This window comes from Elephas maximus, chromosome 14 (genome assembly GCF_024166365.1).
Source record: "Elephas maximus indicus isolate mEleMax1 chromosome 14, mEleMax1 primary haplotype, whole genome shotgun sequence".
Lineage (NCBI taxonomy): Eukaryota > Metazoa > Chordata > Mammalia > Proboscidea > Elephantidae > Elephas > Elephas maximus.
In genome coordinates this window covers 22,987,422-23,002,385 of record NC_064832.1, presented here as the reverse complement: position 1 = coordinate 23,002,385, position 14,964 = coordinate 22,987,422, and the positions used below count along the sequence as shown (strand labels likewise).

Genomic DNA, 14,964 nt, shown 5'->3' with positions numbered 1-14,964 from the left:
CATGGACTGCCAAAAGAACAAACAGATCTGTCTTGGAAAAAGTACAACCAGAATGCTCCTTAGAATCAAGGATGGGGAGACTGCATCTCACATACTCTGGACGTGTTATCGGGAGAGACCAGTCCCTGGAGAAGGACATCATGCTTGGTAAGGTAGAAGGTTATTGAAAAAGAGGAAGACCCTTAACAAGATGGACTGAAACAGTGACTGCAACAATGGGCTCAAGCATAGCAACAATTGTGAGAACACCGCAGGACCGGGCAGTGTTTCATTCTGTTGTGCATAGGGTCGTGATGAGTCGGAACTGACTCGACGGCACCTAACAACAACAACAAATAGACCACACAGTGAATCAAGCCCTTAGCTACTGGAACCATCCTTAAGAGGCCGAGAACTGGGCTCTGTGGCCAGAATGTGGTGTCTAAGAAGGGCCCCGGAGCAGAGAATACACAGTGCACGCACAACAGCCTGGTAACATGGAGCAACTTTAGGAAAATCTATTTCAGATGCTTACTGAGAACTTCTCTGACTTCCAAAGACCAAGTCAGTTCAACTGATATTCAGGGATTAGTTATTGGTCCCTGAAGAGAACACAAAGATAAGTAAGACCCAGGCCCTTCCCGGGTCTTACAATGGAGAGTTGTCGAAATAAAGGCCCCATGCTGCATGAGAACAAGAACCAGGTCTGTTCTGACTGCAATCAAATGCTCAGTGCTAACCTTAACGCCGTAGGACACAGAAATGTTTGCGGATGAAATACACAGAGAATTAATTAGGTACAGTGTGTTCTGGGGTTCAGAGGTGGGAGAGAAGGCAGTGGATTAGCAGAGGGGATCAGTAAAAGTTTTGCGCAACCTTGTGAGATTTCAAGAAGCAAAAACAGAGTAAGGGAAGCCATTTCAGGGCACAGCACGAACAAGGCAAAGTGCAGGCTGTGTGCAGAGAACACACACTTTCTGACAAAGGTGCCGGGGTACAACAGCTTCAGCTTGCCGTGATGTGCAGGCTGCTGAGCTGCAGCAGAAGGCAGGGCCTAGCCGGGGACAGCTCCCCCAATTCACAACCTGGGTGCCTCTGGGACAAACCCAACCAGCTGACAAGACAAAGACGTGTAGCCTGACTTGCGTGGGGAAAACGCCTTTTATTACCTGCAGGAAGTCAGTCACAAAGTCTGTTGGATAGGTTACGCCCTGACGGATATTCAGAGGAAAGCCCAGAATTGTTGGAAAGTGCTTCCTGCTGCTTCAGTCTGGGCCTGACCGCTTCCCAGCAAACAGGTGTGTGTAAATACTCCAAATGCTCCACACGCGGCGACGACCAGCAACTCTTTTTGACTCCTCTTGTTGTCATCTGTCATCAAGGAGGCTCTGACTCATGGCGACCTATGTACAACAGGACAGCGTTGCCTGGTCCTGCACCATCCTCACAATCACTGGCGTGTTTGAGTCCATTGTGGCTATTTCAATTCATCTCAGTGGGGGTCTCTCTGGTTTTCGCTGACCCTCTATACCAAACACGACGGCCTCTTCTAGCGTCTTTCTTGATGACATGTCCAAAGCCCTGGTGGCACAAATGATAAGTGCTTGGCTGCTAACTTATGGCTGGCAGCTCAAACCCATCCAGCAGCTCCCGGGAGAAAGACCTGGCGATCTGCTTTTGTAAAGAATTCAGCTAGACACCCTATGGGGGAGTTCTACTCTGACATATGGGGTCACTATCAGCTAAAACAGACTTGACAGCACGTAACAACAATGAGGAAGACGAAGTCTCACCATCCTTGCTTCTAAGGAACATTCTGATTGTATTTCTTCTGAGACTGATTTGTTTTGTATTTGAAATACCAGTGGTATAGCTTCCAGCATCTCAGCAACATGCAAGCTACCACAGTAGGACAGACCGACAGACGGACAGCAGTGACTACTCCTCTTAGAGACTGGTTCTCCATCCTCACAGGCATTCGGATGGTGGGAGGGTGGGAGTGAGGAGAGCATGGGTGAACAGCACCGGCCCCAAGCCCGAGTCACTGGGACACTGGGTGGTTCTGGCCATCAGCTGTGCGTGGAATGGCCCCAAGCTGTGGGCAGGCATTGTGCAATTGCACCACGTGGAGCCAGCCTTGACTGAACCTCCACCACATCATGACATGAGAAGCAGCCCAATACTGACCTTTTAAAATATCAGCATGAATGCTGAAAAGACAATATTTATAGGATCGATTGAAGAAGAGACAGCAATGAGGCAGTGGAAGGTCTTTTGAAAAAATCTCATGGCAATAAACAGTGCAGTAACTAGACGCTTCAGCTGCTACTAACTTTTCAGTAATTAAAACTTGATTGGGAGAAATTAAGTCCCCTCATCTTAAGCCTTTCCATTACTAATAAGCCTTTCACAATTAATTCTTCATCCATCCTTTTGAAAGCCAGCTTGACAGTGCACTTTGTCCAATGTTCTGACTAAGGGTTAAAGCCACTTCTGGAGACACAAATGGATTTTTTTCTTTTTTAGTATAATCAGGTGTTGTTTTTAGGTGCCATCGAGTCAGTTCTGACTCATAGTGACCCTATGCACAACAGAATGAAACACTGCCCGGTACTGAGACATCCTTACAATCATTGCTATGCTTGAGCCCATTGTTGCAGCCGCTGTGTCAATCCATCTTGTTGAGGGTCTTCCTCTTTTACACTAGCCCTCTATTTTACCAAGCATGATATCCTTCCCCAGGGACTGGTCACTCCTGATAATATGTCCAAAGTACGTGAGACGAAGTCTCGCTATCTTCACTTCTAAGGAACACTCTTCTGGAAGTCTGTGATACATAAGATTAAATTAAATAACAGAGAAGGACAAACACATAAACATGTGCTCTGAGGCATAACACGGTAAGGAAGGGTGAAGCAATGAAAAAGCTGGATCAGGTGTCACCGGATTTGGGCTTGAGTCAAACCTCTGTCACTCACATCAGACAAGTCACTTAATTCTCTCTCTGTTTATCTGTACAAATAGAAATGGAAATAACACTTAACTGTGAGAAACTCAGTGGGGAGGCAAATGACAGGCCATCCATGAATGTGCCTTGTAAAGCCAGAGGCTCTTAGCACCAGCACTGGCTGTCTCTAAGGACAGCTGCATCAGTGGCAGGGAGCCTTGGTACAGGAAGGGACCCTGAGAGCAGAGACACGCTACTGATGTCATGATGAGAAACACCAGACAATAGGTAGATGATGACTGCAGTAGCAGTGGGTGTCACCCAGGTAAGCTGAGCTACCACCTGTGTCACAAAACAGAAAATGTCTATACCTCCCGATGTCTTACTGATTTCTCATTTTTCCGCAGGACAGCATCTAATCTGTGACACAAAGTAGGAAGGATCCTAAATAATAGTTTGAGGGATTAAGATTAGCTTTTTTTTATATACATGGCAGCCTGCCACCCCTCTGTCAGTTTTTCCTACTGTGATGACTTCCATGTTGCTGTGATCCTGGAAGCTATGCCACCAGTATTTCAAATAACTGCAGGGTTACCCATGGTGGACAAGCTTCAGCACAGCTTCCAGACTAAGACTAGGAAGAAAGGCCTGACAATCTACTTCCAAAAATTAGCCAATGAAACTCTTACAGACCACAACAGAATGTTGTCTGATATAGTGCTAGAAGATGAGCTGGAAGGCACTTGAAATACACAGTGGCCGTAACCATAGACTCAAGCATACCAACATCATGAAGATGGTACAGGACCAGACAGCATTTCATTCTGCTGTATGTGGGGTCACTGTGAGTTGGAGCCAACTTGACAACAACTATCAGCATCGTATTTGGCAGCATTAAGTCACTGGGGTTACTGGAGGATGCTGCATTTTCGTAATGCAAGCAGGTCTCCAATGTGAGCACTAGCTATTAGGCACTGTATTCAAGTATTTCCCCTCACTCTCAGATATAGGTTTAGCATCTAATAGTAATTGCTGATAGCTACTAAAAAAAAAAGCTACTAGGTACTGTTATATGCCACACACTGTGCTAAGGATTTGCATAGATTATTTTAATTCTCACAATAAACCTATGCCTTACTTTTACTAATTAGAAAACTGAGGCTTTTGAAGAGCAATTAAATTTTCCAAGGTCCCACAACCTACAGAGAACAGAGTTGGAATTTATACCTAAGTAATGCTTTTAACCATTATGTCACACTGGACATAGAACACTTGTGGGTATCTGGAAAATTATAAAAGATACTGCCTGACTAGAGGGAGTGTGAGTTAGTTTCACCACTTTGGAAAATAACCCAGTACTCTCTTAATCCTGACCATTCTATACTCTACAGTCCAGAGGTTCCACTGCAGGGTAGAAAACTTCTCATGCGTTTGCACTTGTATATGCACACAGGAATGTTCATGGAGGCATTATTCATAATGTAAAACAAAAAACAAAACAAAAAAAACCTAGAAAGCCCAAGATTTCATTTGACAGGAGAACGGATAAATAACTCATCATACAAACTGATATTATACAGCAGTGAAGAAGAATGAATTATAACTCTACACAGTTGCAAAGATGAATCTTTAACATTACACTAACTGGAGAAAAGTACATTCTAGAAGGCTACAGTGATCATTAAGGTTGTGTGTCAACTTGGCTGTGCCATATTCTCAGTGGTTTGGAAGTTATGATGTAGTTTAGCAGTCGGAATGATGTGATCACCTCCATGATGAGATCTGATATAATGTGACCACCTTCTTGATGGGATCTGCTGAGTGGCCAATCAGTTGAAAGGGAGTTTCCTTGGGGGCGTGGGGTTCATCCAATACAGGTGGACTTTCTGGCAAGGCTCAAGGGCTTTTTCTCACTCTGGATCATGCACCTGGCTCCTGTTCATCTGACCTCTGGTTCTTGGGGCTTGAGCTAGCAACTTACCTACCGTCTTGCCAGCCAATCTTGAGATTTGTCAGTTTCTGCAGGCTGTGAGCCCAATGAAGCCTCCTATCTGACCCATGGACTTGGGACTTCCCAGCCTCTACAACCACATGAGCCATTTCCTTGATATATATCTTTCTCTATACATATTTATACATTTTACTGGTTTTGCTTCTCGAGAGAACACATCCTAAGACAACTACGTACAGAATGATACCGCTTTAACAAAGCTCAAAACATGCAAAATTAAGGAATAATGAATGGGGATCCACACCTATGTGACACAACCTTTAAAACACCAAGTGGAAGGTAAGGACAGAAGAGCAGCCATGCTCTGTCTGAGAGAAGACAGGGGACAGGGGACGGGGTGTATACGCGTGAGGTGGACGAGTCTAGACAGTAAGTTGGGTGTTGAGTCCATCGGTGACTATTTTATCATGCTTTGTGGTGTGACGTGTTATAAGTGACGTGTTATTTTGAATGAAGCAGATATCATATAATTAAAACTTTGTTTTTTTAAGTTACCACTGGAGTTAACTGCAAAGGTAAAAGGAGTGTATCAGGGGTCTCTGCCTCCTACCTCTGCCCCCAGGTACCTAAAGCCTCGATGACCGAAGAAAAATTTTAAAGTCAGACCACAGAACCTGGCTATGATTATCCAGGTTTGTTTTTCTGGCCTTCCAAGCTAGATTACCTGGGGATCTGGGGCTCAGATAAACAACCCTGCATGCACAGCAAAGCAGATGAGAAAGCGCTAGGCCACCGACACAGCGATCAAGAGCTCCGCTGGGTGGGCCAGGAATGGCAACTGTCCCTGCCCTATGGCAACACGAAGCCACTTGTGGCACAGCAGCAAGGGCAGCAGGAGGGTTAGTGTCAGAGTCCAGTGCCCCCAGCCCTCCCCAGAGGCAGTGGGTGAGATACCAACATCAGGGCGCTCCAGCTGAGGCGATTAAAAAAATTTTTTTTTTTAAAATTTAATGAGTGGATAATTGCACATAATAGAGTTAAAATATAATTGCTTCACTAAAGTGGGTTACTTAATTTCATTGTGTGTGAATGTGAAGGAGACAGAGACAAGTGTGATGAACTGTAACAAAACGAAATCACACAAATGACTGTGAACAGATAGGATCTGCGCGTCCATCCAGGCCACCTAGAAGCAACTAAGGGAGTGTTATGGCTGGCATGCAAAATCCCAGCTGTGGTTGTTCTTGTGCAGTGGTGGCTCAGGGTTGGGCCTGACTGAAGGTAACCAGGTCTCATCTCCAGCCAAGGCAACTCCATTTCGGAAGGTAAAGCTCCGGTCTTGTATACCAGTTGCCCTTGACTCTGACTCATGGCAACTCCATATGTGTCAGAGTAGAACTGTGCTCCATAGGGTTTTCAATGGCTGTTTTTTTGGAAGCAAATCACCAGGACTTTCTTCTGAGGTGCCTCTGGGTGGCCCCTTTGGTTAGCAGCCGAGGGTGTTAACAGTTTGTATCTCCCAGGGACTCCCAGTCTTGTGCTGGGAAGACCTTTTCTATCCCTTCTCCAGAGTCCACCTTCCCAAGCAATTGGCACTTTTCATGCCTGCCTGCCTTCATGGTAGAATTCAGAGCTGGAGTTGCAGCTGACTATGGGGGAAATGGTCCCAAACAGCAGCATAAGTCATTGCCACCTGGAAGGGAGTCCATACAAGTGACTTCTTCCCCTCGTCCCCCAGAAGTATGCACACAGCCTGGCTTTGGTTAGATCTCTTTAAGTCTCTCATCTTCAGGACACAGAGAGCTTGCTCTTCTTTCCTCACAGGTGCTGCACCAACTCAACCGCGTCCTGCCTCCGCCACTTCCATTTCCACCCTGATCCTACCAAGGCCCCACAGAAGAGCTCCTGAAGTGAGAAAAATCAGTTCTCATCTCCTTTGGAACATCTTCAAGAGATACGGTTATTCTGACAACAACCCCACAGGCCACACGTGGCCATGCCTGTTTGCTCTCGACTTTCTAAGGGTGCACTCAATTTGGCAGTTACCACAGCTTGTTCATAAGTGTTTCTTGAACACTCACACATGGAAATGTCAAGAATCAAGGAGTTGGTTTTTTAAGTATTAGAAAGCAGATAAATGTTAACAATCTGGTGCCTGGAGTTGTCGCTAACAAGACCCAAAAAACTGCTTCAGAATCGTGCAGTCCAGGAACATTCATAGCAGGCAGAGCTCAGGCAGAGACGGAGGCAGGAAGGGGAAAGAGGACGGCCGCCTTCTCCAGCCTCAGCCTGCGCATGGACTCTGATGGTGGCCCATCACCATTTACGACAGCACAAGGAAAGCCACCAGGAAGAGCCTAAGCCGTCACCCTAACCAGCCCACATGACTTACCACTGCTGCGAAGCCCAACTTCAAATGCTGATTCTCATTTACACAGACAGATTTGTTTCTCTGCATGATTACATACTCTGTTGATTCTTCAGATAAGTTCATAAGTGCAAAAAAGAAGGAGGATCGGCTTTTTAATTACAATTCAGCCTGGCAAATAGTTCTCTCAGCCTGTCCAAGTCCTGGACGTCCAAGCCTCATCAAGTTCCCCATCTGCTCCTTCTGGGAGCCCGGGGAGGGGGTGCGGATTCAGGTTCCCACAGAGAAAATCAGAGGAGCTTGGACCAAATGCTTAGTTTTAAAAAAATAAAGAGCCTCGGTTCTGGATGAAAGTCAAATTGTTGAGATTTTCCACTGCTCTAGTGTTTCGTTTTTTTTTTTTTTTCGGTTGGGGGAATGGTGTGAGGGGGCCGGACACGGCAGGATAGTGAAATGACAGAACTAGATATCAACTCACCTTTAAGAATGTTGGAGTTAGTAAAGGCTACTCGTATTCTTCCAGGTTTTTGGCGGGTACTGGACAGGAGTACCTGGATGTTCATAACCTGCTGAGTGGGTCTCCCTATCCCAACCCAACACCCAGTTTCCTTGAGTGCCAGGATATGCCCCAAGTCTCTGAATGGAGGCCCCTGAAGTGAAACAGGAAGTGGCAACCTCTCCTTTCAAACTGCCAAGCTGGAGGAGCGAGGCGGAGACACAGCAAAGGGGGGGTGCAACGTGTCAGCTGGGGTCCCCAATGGTGCACTCAGTGGCAGGCAGAAGGGCAGATAGGCAAGGGTAAGGACGTAGGCAGTACTGGGGAGAGGGTCTGGAGCTGCTGAGTCTCAGCCAGGCTGGCATCATTATCAGGAAGCCTGGAGTGTCACTCTCTGGCAAGTAAGCCAGGGGCTGGTTGCTGAATCCTGTAACAGAACCCTCCCTACAGGCACTTGGCATCTGAGCCTTAATGGTCTTGGCACTTGGCGTAATTGCTCAGAATGTGTGCTCGGCTAGAGCATAAGTCCTTCATCACACTCAGTAAGTGTCTGCACGCAGCACAGAAGCTGTGATATTTTTATTCCAATAATTCCTCTGCCGACCACCAAAACTGTATGATAATTTCTCTGAAGCTATTGAATATAAATCAAATTCAGAGTTTTACATTAAGTGTATACTCTGGATTACAGATAGATTTAAAAACAGCAGAATGCCCACCAAGCAAGAAAATTGTTTCCTTATTTTGTTTAAGAAACCATCTAGAACGAAGGTTACAAACATTCACTTATAAAAAGTATTCACATTTTAAAGATCTCAGAAAACTGGAAGCTGGCAATCAGCATGAAATGCTTACACTTGCTAAAGTGGATTGTGTCCTATGATTCACTTTGAGATAAGAACATTTTATCTTTGCCATCAGATTATCTCTAATATATTAGATACAAACAACTCGCAGAGATTAAAGTCAGACGCTGGTATTCAAAAACCAGTCAGAGCCAACAGAATCCAAGCCACCCAATGCAGTGTTTGAGAGAGACAGACAGAAATGAACAACATGAATGGTAACCCAACATGCTATGAGGATTTAGCTTAATTTTTCATAGAACCAAAGCAGTGGGAGTAGTCAGTGTATCAGTGATTGGCTTAACTGGTAAGTCTTCAGTTTATTTTTATAACTGTGAAGGAGGAGGTTGAGAGACAGACATCAGAGGGGCATGGCAGATGAAAATCTACCTTCATTGTCAATCACATTTTTTTAAGAAATTAATTTTATTGCCTCACTCCCTTGCTAAAAACCTTTAACAATAAAAATGCAAATAACACGCTTCTAAGTAACTCATAAGAACCCTTGGTGGTGCAAACAATTTGTGCTCGACAAGTAACCTAAAGGTTGGTGGTTGGAACTCACACAGCAGTGCTGAGGAAGAAAGGCCTGGCAAATTGCTTCCACAAAGATTACAGCCAAGAAAACCCTGTCGAGTACCGTTACTCTAATATACATGCGGTTGCCATGGGTCAGAGTCAACTCAATGGCTATGATTTGGGGTTTGTTTGTTGGCTTTTTTTGTTTGTTTGGTTTAAGTAACGCAAGGTTCAGAGAAGAAATTATAATGGACAAAACTGAAATATCTAGGAATAGCCTAAAGCCTTCAGTATGGATTACACCTCAACATAAAGAAAACAAAAATTCTCACAACTGGACCAATAAGCAACATCACAATAAATGGAGAAAAGATTGAAGTCATCAAGGACTTCATTGTACTTGGATCTACAATCAATGCCTATGGAAGCAGCAGTCAAGAAATCAAACAACATATTGCATCGGGCAAATCTGCTGCAAGAGCCCTCTTTAAAGTGTTAAAAAGCAAAGATGTCACTTTGAAGACTAAGGTGCAACTGACCCAAGCCATGGTATCTTCCATCACCTCATACGTATGTGAAGCTGGACAATGAATGAGGAAGGCTGAAGAAGAATCGATGCCTTTTAATTATGGTATTGACAAAGAATATTGAATATACCACGGAATGCCAGAAGAACGAACAAATGTGTTTTGGAAGAAGTACAGCCAGAATGCTCCTTAGAAGTAGAATGGCCAGACTTCATCACATGTACTTTGGAAATGTTATCAGAAAGGACCAGCCCCTGGAGAAGGAACATCATGCTAGGTAAAGTAGAGGGTCAGTGAAAGACAGGAAGACCCTCGACAAGATGAATTGACACAATGGCTGCAATAATGGGCTCAAGACAGCAATGCCTGTGAGGATGGCACAAGACCAGGCAGTGTTTTGTTCCATTGTACACAGGGTCATTATGAGTCAGAACCGACTCAATAAAACCTAACAACAACAACAGGGATAGCCTCAAAACATATAAAGTAAAAAACTGACAAAACTAAAAAGACAAATCCATGCTCATAGTTAAAAAATTAGAAGAGCTATAGATAATTTGAACAAGATTAACAAACTTTACTTACATGACAATATGCAGAACACTTCACCTAGTAACTTGAAAATATTTAGAACATTAGTTTCATGTGTAAAGGGAAAATCCATCAAAATAGATCATATGCCAGGCCATAAATCAACAACAATCAAGATCAATAACAAAATGGTAACTGGAAAATTGTCAAATGTTTGGAAATACACTTCTAAATAACCCATAAGTCAAAGAAAAAGTCACAATGGAAATTAGAAAACACTTTGAACTAAATGATAATAAAAATACGATATATAAAAACTTATGATTATAAGGATTACAAGGGTGGCTTAGTATTAGCAAATCAATCAATGTAATCTCCTACATAAGTAAAACAAAGGAAAAGAAACACGTGATCATATCAATCGATGCAGAAAAGAAATTTGAAAAATTCAAGACCCTTTCCCAATAAAAACTCTCAGCAAAATTGGAATAGGAGGGAAATTTCTCAACATAATTAAGGGCATACATGCAAAATCAGCAGCCAACAGTATACTCAACAGAGAAAGGCTGAGAGCCTTCCCTTTGAGATTGGGAATGAGACAAGAATGCCCATTATCACCAGTCTTATTCAACATTTTTCAGGAAGTGCTAGTAACAGCAATCAGACAAGAAAAAGAAATAAAAGGTATCCAAATCAGAAAGGAAGAAGTAAAACTATCCCTATCTGCAGATGACATGATCCTATACACAGAAAACCCTAAACATTCCAGAAGAAAACTGCTGGAAGTAATAGAGGAATTTAGTAACATTGCAGGGTACTAGATCAACACACAAAAATCAGTTGAGTTTCACTCTTAGGGTGGGGGACTCTGCCATCTGGACCATGTTGCTGAGTCACCTGGAGGCAGGTGGCCTCTGCCTTGACGGTGGCTCCTGCGTGGAAGTCTGGGGTGCCCATTCGGGGGCTACGCTTGCAAGCTGTAGATCACACTCTTCAGTCAGCTGTTCCCTCAGATATAGTCCTTACTCCAGGGATGGAGTCCGTGCTGCAAACTCTCTATATGAGTATGCAAGCTACAACTCCTCTGGGCCCTGAGGTACTTGATGTCATGATCCCTTACCTAGTCAACTACTGTGGGAGCCCACACTCGCAGACACATGCTTACAGCTGGGAAAGGGAGGCAGTCCTGGAACATTCTCACCAGCAAGTAGCATATCTGATTGGGGCTGACCCTCTTGAGTTCATTTTCACTAGCGATGCTACTGAATCCAATAACACAGCAATTAAGGGGGTGGCTAGGTTCTATAAGTCACAGAAAAAGCACTTGATCACCACCCAGACTGAACACAAATGTATCTTGGTTTCCTGCCATTCACTGGGAGCTGAGGGCTTTCAGGTCACCTACTTTCCAGTGCAGAAGGGTGGGACCATCAACCTAAAGGAATTAAAGGCTCAGTCATGACTGTGAACTAAGATGGGAGTGAAGAAGCCCATTTCAGAAATAGGGTGGATTTGCAGTTCCAGAAAGGTATATATCCACACAGATGCAGCCAAGGCCGTTGGAAAAAATCCCATTTGATATCAACAACATGAAAATTGATCTCACGAGCATCAAAACAAAACAAAACCCATTGCCATCAAGTCGATTCCAACTCATAGCGACCCCATAGGACAGAGTAGAACTGCTTCATACAGTTTCCAAGGAGCGCCTGGTGGATTCAAACTGCTGACCTTTTGGTTAGCAGCTGTAGCTCTTAACCACTAAGCCACCAGAGTTTCAACAGTGGTCACAAAATCTGTGGTCCAAAAGGGCTTGGTGCTATCTACATTCACCACCAGCCTGGTGTGCGTGTGGAGGCCCTGCAGAGTGTAGGGGGACAGGAAGGGGTATGTGGTCTCGGACAGTACCCATACCCTTGGTGGTGGGGCTGGAGGCTTAGTGTGAAGTGGCATAGCAAGAGATGGAGTATGGCCACAAGCAGATCTCAAAGTTATCAGAACAAATGACAACAGAAGATAATGAAGAGCCTTCCAGATGTGGTGATGAATGGCGACCCTGAGCATCATAATCCAGGCTGTATCAACTCTCTTCTGCATATGTGAAAGGGTAAAGTCTGCTGATGGGACTCAAGGATGTCACCTTATCCTCAGGGAGTGCTTGCACCTCTGCCTCCCTCCCTGGAGCCCTCTTATGTCCTTAGAGCAAATGGCACTGACAAGGATTTAGCTCATTCTCCCATCAGGTTTGGCACTGGCCACTTCACTACAGAGGAAGAAGTGGACTACACACTGGAGAACTGCCTCCAGCACGTTAAGCGTCTTCAAGAAATTAGCCCTCTCTGGGAGATAGTGCAGAATGGCACTGACATCAAGAGCATCAAGTGGACTCAACACTAGAAGAGTAGGCACTTTGTGTGGGCCCGGACCCTCCTTCTTCACTGATCCATGCACACCAGGCATCCTGTTACACCCAGAGGGTGTTCCATGTTCAAACCAGAAATGCTATAGCCCAGATGACTTCAGCATCACCCACCTCCATGACAGACACACAAGAAAACTACCTTTTCCCAGCCCCAGCTCCTTTGGTGGGAAATATTCTCCCATTTCTCTCCAAAAGTCTTCCTTTGATCTTACAGTGGGGGGGCATTCTAATTGTGAAGTATTAGGGACATTTGGTATGATACTGCTGCTGGTCATGTCTGTGTACTTGGTGGGGAGAGAGCCAGAGGAACAGGAAGACGGCTCTTTAGGACCCCAATGTTCTACCTGGACTTTTGAGTTGTTGCTTTCTGCTGCTTGGTTGGATTGGTTCCTTCAGGAACAAGCATAATCAACTGACATTTAATCTTTTATGTGTTTCCAAAGGCCACCTCTTCATATTGATTGTAGACCAAGCAGTATGGTACTTAGAAGGCTCGTCTCCTTTCTGTTCTCAGCCTCTTTCCTTTCATTTTACCTAATAGAGCTAGAAATATATATATGACTCTGCCCGTTAATAAAATAACTTATGTTTCTCTTCTTAAAAAATAAAAATAGAATTAGCTGAGAGGCAGAGACAAGATGGCAGAATAGACAGACACTTCCGTCGAGCCCTCTTTACAACAAAGACCCGAAGAAACAAGTGAAATGAGTATATTTGTGACAAGCTGGGAGCCCTGAGCATCAAAGGCAAGCTTAGACAATGAACTGAGGGGCAGGGGAAGGAAGAGACCATTCAGAAGCGAAGAGGAGTTACCGGCCCTGAATTGCAGGGAGCCCTCAGGCACCATTCCTGGAGCGGTGGTGGCGGCGGCGGTGGACTGGTCCTAGGGCTCGGCCGCAGTTTCCTTAGGGAGAAGCAGCCAGCCACAGAGCCCACTCACACCTCCGGAACCTGAGGAGAAGGGCACTCTGAGCAAGAGCTAAGTACTTGCGTATATTTTACTGCGCCCCCCACCCCACCCCCAAGCCGACTTCAGAGGCTGAATCCCTAGGCCTGAGATAGAACCTGGTGAGCACCTGGAGCTGTCCTCCCGCCTTAGGGAAGGAAAAAATTTGCAGCTGGGGGGAAAAGATAATTTACTAGCTCCATTAACTGGGTGAGCTCAGGACAGAAGTGGCTGCTCTCCAGGCATAACCATCCGTGGAGCTTGAGCACCTTTCCCTTCTGCATGGACCTCTGTGCACCTATTTCGGGAGAATAGGCCCTTGTTGGCAAACTCCAACCGTTTCAGCGGTGCGGTGGAGAGGTGAGTGTTTGACGTTTGAGGTGGAGAGGTGAGTGTTTGACGTTTGACATTGCTTTCCTATTAAACAAGGTCCTCACCTACCGACAACAGGGACCTAAGGACTGGTGGCTCCACTCGGGTCACCCAGCCACCCGCGACAGGGGTCCAGGGATAACTGGTACCTCCTGGTCCTTACAACAAAAACATTGGGTGCCCATGGTTCCTCTGCAGAGCCCGCCCACCAACACGCTCTAGGGAACAGAGATGGGTTTTTCTCAGAGACACTTGGGGGTCGGTTCTCAGGCCCCTACCTTGTTCAGAATGTGACCCCCTGCTGCAATCAGATACAGGTATGTACGCCAATCACGCCTGCCCCTCTAAGACTGTAGGACAGAGCCTGTACCACACACTGGATATCAGATACCTGGAAACCTGAGCTGAATTCATACAAGAAAACTGAATGGACTCCTAGACTGATATACCTGATAACAACTCTAGCCAGCTGGGGACAGGACACCAGAGCTCCAAAGGTGAAAATAATCAAGCTAGCTCACTCGAGCAACCCATAGGGGTATACCAAAACAAAACAAAACAAGCAGCTACAACACAGCAAGCAAGCATAAACTAATACAATAACTTACAGATGGCTTGGAGACAACAGTCAATAATAAGTCACATTAAAAAACAGACCATGATCACCTCAACAGGCTCTCAAAACAAAGAATCCAGGGATCTTTTAGATGAAAGTGCATTCTTGGAATTACCAGATGAAGAATACAAAAGTTTAATACACAGAACCCTTCAAGACATCAGGAAGGAAATGAAGCAATACGCAGAACAAGGCAAGGAACACACAGATAAAGCAACTGAAGAAATCAGAAAGATTATTCAGGAACATAATGAAAAATTTAATAAGCTGGAAAGATCCATAGACAGCAATCACAAATTCAGAAGATTAACAATAAAATTACAGAATTAGATAACTCAATAGAAAGTCAGAGGAGCAGAATTGAGCAAATAGAAGCTAGAATATCTGAACTCAAAGATAAATCACTTGGCACTAATATATTTGAAGAAAAATCAGATAAAAGAAT

The 14,964-nt window shown here is 44.8% G+C and overlaps 1 pseudogene; it reads left to right on the top strand.

The window, feature by feature from the left end:
* Nucleotides 1–9,814: 9,814 nt before the first annotated feature.
* LOC126058218 (cysteine desulfurase, mitochondrial-like) lies at nucleotides 9,815–12,560 on the top strand (annotated as a pseudogene).
* The last annotated feature ends 2,404 nt before the right edge of the window (nucleotides 12,561–14,964 follow it).